This window comes from Takifugu flavidus, chromosome 17 (genome assembly GCF_003711565.1).
Source record: "Takifugu flavidus isolate HTHZ2018 chromosome 17, ASM371156v2, whole genome shotgun sequence".
In the NCBI taxonomy this organism is placed as follows: domain Eukaryota; kingdom Metazoa; phylum Chordata; class Actinopteri; order Tetraodontiformes; family Tetraodontidae; genus Takifugu; species Takifugu flavidus.
Window position 1 is genome coordinate 6,819,084 of NC_079536.1, and position 6,812 is coordinate 6,825,895.

Below are 6,812 nucleotides of genomic sequence, written 5' to 3' on the forward strand. Positions count from 1 at the left end.
AGTCAAAATTGAAAATTCAACTTATGAACCAAACTGTCCAAGAGTGTTTGTGTCTGTGATGCTATGGGATGTGACATCTCAAATTCAGAATTTTCAGTAATAATGCAGTCTGAAACATGATAGGTTTAACAGATATAAACTTTTAAAATAACAAGAAGAAATAAACCTATCGTGTTGTGTTGGTTTTACTTAGATGAACAAGTACATGAAATAATTTTCCATTTTAACAAAATGATGCAAAGCCTGGAGGAGCTACTTAAGTAGACAACCCAAGATATGCAGCTCTGCATCAGCTGATCCATCACATGACACTCGTCCCGGATGAGGGCAGGTATTTAATTTCCTCCCTTTTACCTGGTCACCCAAGACCACTACATGCTTCTACTGCCGTTGATGCATGCTGCTCATGTTGCTCTGCCTTCTGCCGCTCTGTATAGGGGCAATTGGAAACAGGTGCTGGAGCCACTTAAGCTGACTCAGTGTGAAGGAGCAGTGACTGTACTCTGAGCTCTTCCACAGTGACTCAGTTTCTATCTGTTTCTAAGCAATCTTGTCCTTTCAGCCACTGCCAAAGGTTGATGACCATAAGTGACTATGGGAGCATAGACTGACCAGTAAATCGAGCGCCTCGGCCTTCGACTCTTCTTCTGCACCACAATGGCCCAGTACCCCAACCACATACTGTAACTACGGAGGCTGCACCAATCGCTGCAGGGCGAAACTGTCTTCAGTCTCAAAGGCTGGTGGATTTTTGTACCAACAAAATTGCTAATCTAATGCTAACATTACCTTGCAAAGCAGCTAAACTAAACTGTTTCTGTACTAAAATATAAGCAAGTAGGCTAATTGTATTTGTTCAAACAAGGACTTATGCTTGAGGTTATTGGAATTATTTTTAGGCTTGGTTAACTATAATATTTTTAAAAATCTATTTCTTATTTGCATCAGGTGATGTAATCAAATAGCTGAAATAATCACAATATAGCAATGATGTTCACTCCTATGCTAAGTTAGCAGGCTTCTATTTCTAATGATTAGTTGTGCTCTAGGTCTCAATTTGATTGGTTGCCATTGAGGGTGGCACTTGTTCAGCCTCCCAGGCTGAGCAGCCTGGAAGTCAGTGGCTGAAGGCAAACTTCACCCTGGATTATCAATCTGGCCTAGGGTGTCCTGGTGCCACATGCACAGATAGATACGCGCAAACATGGTGTTTGTTATGGACAAGTTGTGACTTGCCAGGTGCCACTGTTGCCCCACATGAATGTTGAAATCTCCCGGTAGAACAATGGAGTCACCATTCAGAGCACTATTAGATACCATTCCTAGAGACTCCAATGAAGCTGGGTACTCTGTATTGCTGTTCAGACCCAAACAATACAAGAGACCTATCCCCAACCCGAAGGTGCAGATGAGCAATCCTCTCATTCAATGGAGTAAACTCCAACTTTTGTTGGCAGAGCTAAGGAACTATAAGTAAAACAAAGCCAACCTGCCACCTCTACCCCTGGTCAACTCCAGAGTCGTGAATGGTCCAGCTCCTCTGAAGGAGTTGGGTTCCAGAACCCATGCTGTATGTAGTTTTTACCTATCAACCTCCCACAAAATCTCAGGCTCCTTCCCCTCCAGTGAGGTCATTCTGTGCACATTCAAGTGTTTGGATATATCTAGAGGTTTCTGACTAAACTCCTTTTTTAATCATTTATATATATATATATATATATATATATATATATATATATACACTAATATATATTAGTGTATATATATATATACACACCAATTACAATTTTTATTTTAGTAGATGTGCTGGGCTTATATCTGCAGTCTTCTGAACAGGGCAAACTGTTTACTGTAATAAATAAGGTAGACACATGTAACAAAGTGGAAATTTGCTTCAGGGGAAGTCGTCAACCGCTTAATTGGAGGAAATAATTTTCAGTCTATTATAGTAATAGGCGTTTACTCACAGAGGTTATTTTGATTTATTATGCTACAAAAAGCACAAATTACTAATCACATTAATGAAGGCTCTATTCATTCAAATGTCCCATTTTGCCCAGTGTGACAATGAATGCTCATTAATGGAACATTGCAATTTAGATCTGCGCCTTTCTTCTCGATATCATTCAAATCTGCACTCAATAAATAAAAAAATGTTTGAGTCATAGTGGTTGTTCCACTTGTAATGGGTTTAGCTCTTTCAGATGTACATTATAGTTATGGTATTATATGGAACAAAGGGGATGTAACTTTAAAACACAGTCTTCGGGACAAAAAAACAACCTCTCTTGCCATCAAAACCACTCTGGACAGTCGGAATGTGATCCACTTTCCACCAGACAATGTAAAGCCTGGAATTTAGGGTTCTTGAAGTCAACTCTAAGCTTGTCATAGCAACCTCTTCATGTTTGCTCCGTCCGCATGTTTCCCAACTTAAGTTTGAATTTGAACAATTCTGTTAATTCCAAATCCGCCCCCCCCCCTCGGTGCCTTAATTATTATAGTTTGATAACATTAGAAGAATACATTTCAAGACGTGAATCGTACCATTTGCTGGGTATTCCAGCAGCTGAGTTTCATGCAACTTTCACTCATGTTTGTTTCCACACAGCCAGGAACCCACATCTCTCCCCTCACCATGAAATTAATATATAAGAACAGAAGATATTTTTAAACCCAATTTGTTTAAAAAAAAAAAAGAAAAGCTGTCTGAGACAAGAAATTAATTATAGGAATGAGTCCACAGACTATCACAAATGATTAGATGCCTTGAAACAAGGTGAGGCTAATCCTCTGTGTTTTTCAATCTAATCTCCAATTTTTACTGTTTTTACTCTACGGCACGTCACACATTTTTATCCCAGTAGGGCTTCCATAAATGCACGCCTGCAGCATTAAAGTGCATCTCCTTTAACTAAATGCCTTCGAGCTGCCACATCATGTCTGTACTCAGGCGGGCTGAGTACAACGATCCCCAGTGCTCAGGACTAAATGTAGCCTGTGGGAGTTTTCTCATGCCGATGGTGATACATAATCTGGGGTCACATTAGTAAGGGAATCTAGAGTGGGGGGGTCACTGATTGTGCCGTGGGGCTTCCCAGAGCAGGCATAGCCATAAACCCAGCCTCAGTCCTGGTAGATATATCCCCCCCGCTGCGTTGCTGTACAATTTGGACTTGCACTGCTGAGCCTGGGTGGAGGATGTGGAGCCACAGCTCCGCCTGTCTCCTCTGTTACCTTTCACAACCTGCGTGTATGTAGCCTGTGACTGAACACTGCTTTAACCTCACAGATGGAGGCATCTGCTGTGAGCAGTCAAACACGAATGCTGTCAACCCGGATAGGAGAAATTGAACATCGGTGCTGGGTCAGATCTGTGGCGAGTGATCGTAGGGATGGGTGCCGGCCGGCTGGGAGACATGTTGGGAGAATGCTGCAAGATGGCAAATGAAGAGAGACAGATGTATGGAGGTTGGTGTGCTGCCTGAACCTTCAGCTTCAATACGGTTTTATCCTTTATTTATTTATTTATTTATTTATTCTTTATATATACCTGTCATGGACAACCAGCTATTGTCTCTATCATTTCCTTTTTGTGTGTTCCTATAGGTTGTAATTGATTCCCATTCACCAGAGTTAAAAACCATAATTGAATCACGACCCCATCTTGATTATTTCTTTCATTTACAAGACAGAACTACTGTCACAGGCCTCCAGCGATGTATCGGACTCACGTTAGTGTGTCTTCTGGCCGTGGAACTGCTGGCTCTTGCATGGGAGGAAAACGAGAGCATGCCAGAAATCTTGTACCTCAGGGTGGGGCCTCTGGACCTTCTTGATGACAAAAGTGATGGGATTATAGGAGCCACCCTACTGCTTCATGCAGACACACGCACCTAAGGGCTAAAATAACAAGCTGGTCTCTCTCGCCCCCACTCCCCCTTCCCCAAATAAATAAATAAATAAATAGATAAAATATAAACAAATAAATAAATAACACACACAAATGTGCAAACATGCAAAGAGTGTGTGTTTAGATATGTTTGGATACAAGGGGTGGGGGTTGAATGAGTCAGTGTCAGGAGTGGAGTGACATTTTGTGGTATTTCATGTCTGTTCCTTAACATTTTTGACACGAGATTAGCATTGGAAAACATGCTTGTGTGAGGCGAGTGTGTTCGTGTGTGTCTGTGTGTTTAAACTGTGTATGTGAGCCTCTGTGTGGCCCTGGAGACAAATGAACTAGAAATAAAGCACTTTCTCCATTTCCTCTTCCTCTGTGCACATGCCAACTCACCACAAGGCTGTGGGACATGCTGGGGGACACAGTACCAGCTCACAGTAACAGCAAACTCTGTCCCTGCCGCCCATCCAGCAGGAGTCACTTAGGACTATTAATTACTGCTCTGAATGTCCTCCTCCTTACCCGTAGCAATCCCTGTCCCCCTCAGACAAACATCCTGGGTGGGAGGATCTTGATTATTACAGCTTCTGAAAGTCAGATTGTCTTTTATTGAAGTTGCCCATTGGAAATGCAGGTCTCTCTCTCTCACTTTCTCTCTCCCTACCCCCCTCTTTCTCGTTTTCTCTCCCTCTCTCTCTCCCCCCAACTCTCCCCCTTCCCCCAACACTCATTTGATGACTCTTGATTCAGATAAAGTCTTGGAAAAAACTACAGAACTCTTACTGCGTCCAGAAGGTTGATGAGGGGAAGTCTCATGCTCTTGCAGGTTTAAAATCACGGTGCACACATAAATGCCCGCTAATCCCTGCATGTTGAGCTACAGCAACTTCCTTACGGCCATTTTGTCGTTTGGCCATCCACCAGCAGGGGGCACTGTGGGTCTTTAAATAATAATATAATAATAGTTTTAAGAAAGAAAATAAAAAAGAAAGGTACGGTTGTATTAAAACCAGAACTGCTTTGGTGCATTTCTCCGGTTTCTTTTCTTTTGATTTGGAAATGAAAAGTAATGATGATGATCTAGACCTGAAAGCAACCTACCTGAAAGCAACCTACCTTAAAAATTAAATAAACAGATAAATTATCAAATTTCAAAAGCTTAGAATTTGGGCAGTAATTCACATAAAATCTGTGATATGATTATTGTGTGTGTATGCATGTATAAAATAATATATGGAAATATTTTCAGCCCCAATGCAGTTTTCTATTTTTTTCTTTATATAAATTGAGATTATGTTTCAACAAAAGATTGAAGAATCCTCAATGTCCAATTGTGGCATGAAATTGGCCAAAACAACAGTTTGGTAGGAGAAAAAAAAAAGAATTGAAATGAAATAATGAAATGAATGAAAATGAAATGAAATAATGAAATGAATTAAAATCTATCAATTGTATTTTGGTTTTAAGACACTTTCAGAATCCCTTGAATTTATGTTGAAATCCTGACCCATAATGCATTTACACATCCTTTCCTATTAATACTCCTCATCTATTGATGTTCTCATAAAGTTCAAACGGATGTTTTTTTCAAGTAGTGAAATTTTATTTTTATTCACAGTGGGTGAAAAAGTGGGTGAAAAAGTTGCTCCGATTACAAAATCAAAGTATCAGGACACATTGACTGGTTCAGATTTAATTCTGTCGGCTTGTTAAAAAGTACTATTCAATTAAATCATAATCATGTGAAAACACTACAGTAGTGATGAGGACACATTTGGGAAATTCCTCAATGTGAATCCATCTTCATGACCTTCATCCATTAGTTTGATTCACTGCCTCTCAAGCAGGAAAGTGAAAGCTCAGGCCCGTACTCGTCTCTCCTAAGACTGTGTCCACGATATTCCTTTGGTTTGGTGCATTACAGCTCACAGGAGAAAGGACATATGAGCATGTGAGGAAGAAGAGAGGAGGTGGACAGATAGATATAGGGAGATTCAGAGGGTTATTTGTCCCTCTCCCCATCTCTGAGAGCCAGGAATCATAGTGTGCATGACAGGTCGCCAACCCCCGTTGGGGGTGATCTATATGAGACCGCCTTTATTGGCAATTTCAACCCAGGGGACAGAGGAGACTGCAGCCAGTCAGCCAGCCAGCCAGCCATCCAGCCAGACAATGATGAAAGCAGCCAGGACTCACCTGTGACTCTCCCATGGAAGGCGAGAGAAATAATGTGTCAGAGGTTATATGTGGAGCTATGGCGTGTAGATGTATGAGCCACATGTGCACGGGCGTATGATACAAATAACGTATTTCTGTGGCGCGGTTATGCCCAGGGGTGCCGATTTTGCATGGAGGTAGGTGCTGAGCTGTGTTGCGGGCAGATTTAGATGGTGATGATTTGGATACTTTACATACTGTTGGAATGTCAGGTAAATAATTCAGCGCAAGTCAACAGTCAAGGATCTGTGTCTTATTGCTTTTGTCTTCCTCTGAGGAGTATGTTGAACACGTATGTTCCCTAACAAAGGACATGCTGCACAACATGCGAGCCATATATAAACGCCATGTGTTGTCTGAGGGCGTTGTGCATCGTTCTGCCTGAGTGCGGGAGAAGCATCGGAAAGTATTCGAAACCCCTGGCGGTAATGCTGATTGTAATAAAACATTGAAAAGTACTGACACATTACTTTAAGATTCTGACTGAACTGAAGCTCCGTTCTGCCACAGACTTTTCTTAACACCCTATACTGCATAACACAATACTGATGTCACATTCAGCGCTCCTCTCCAAAGTCTGCGAGACACATTTCTCATTTTCAAAGTCTTGAACTGCACGAGGCAAATCACTGGGAACTAGCATGACAACATTCCCGCTCTGAGCAGACAATATATCCCAAGGCCATTCCTC

General features: G+C 41.5%; 1 long non-coding RNA gene across 1 annotated transcript; it reads left to right on the plus strand.

The window, feature by feature from the left end:
* Positions 1–3,044: 3,044 nt before the first annotated feature.
* On the plus strand, positions 3,045–3,660 carry LOC130514020 (uncharacterized). The gene is made up of 2 exons (XR_008946887.1): positions 3,045–3,471; positions 3,610–3,660. It is a non-coding gene; the product is annotated as an uncharacterized LOC130514020 (long non-coding RNA).
* The last annotated feature ends 3,152 nt before the right edge of the window (positions 3,661–6,812 follow it).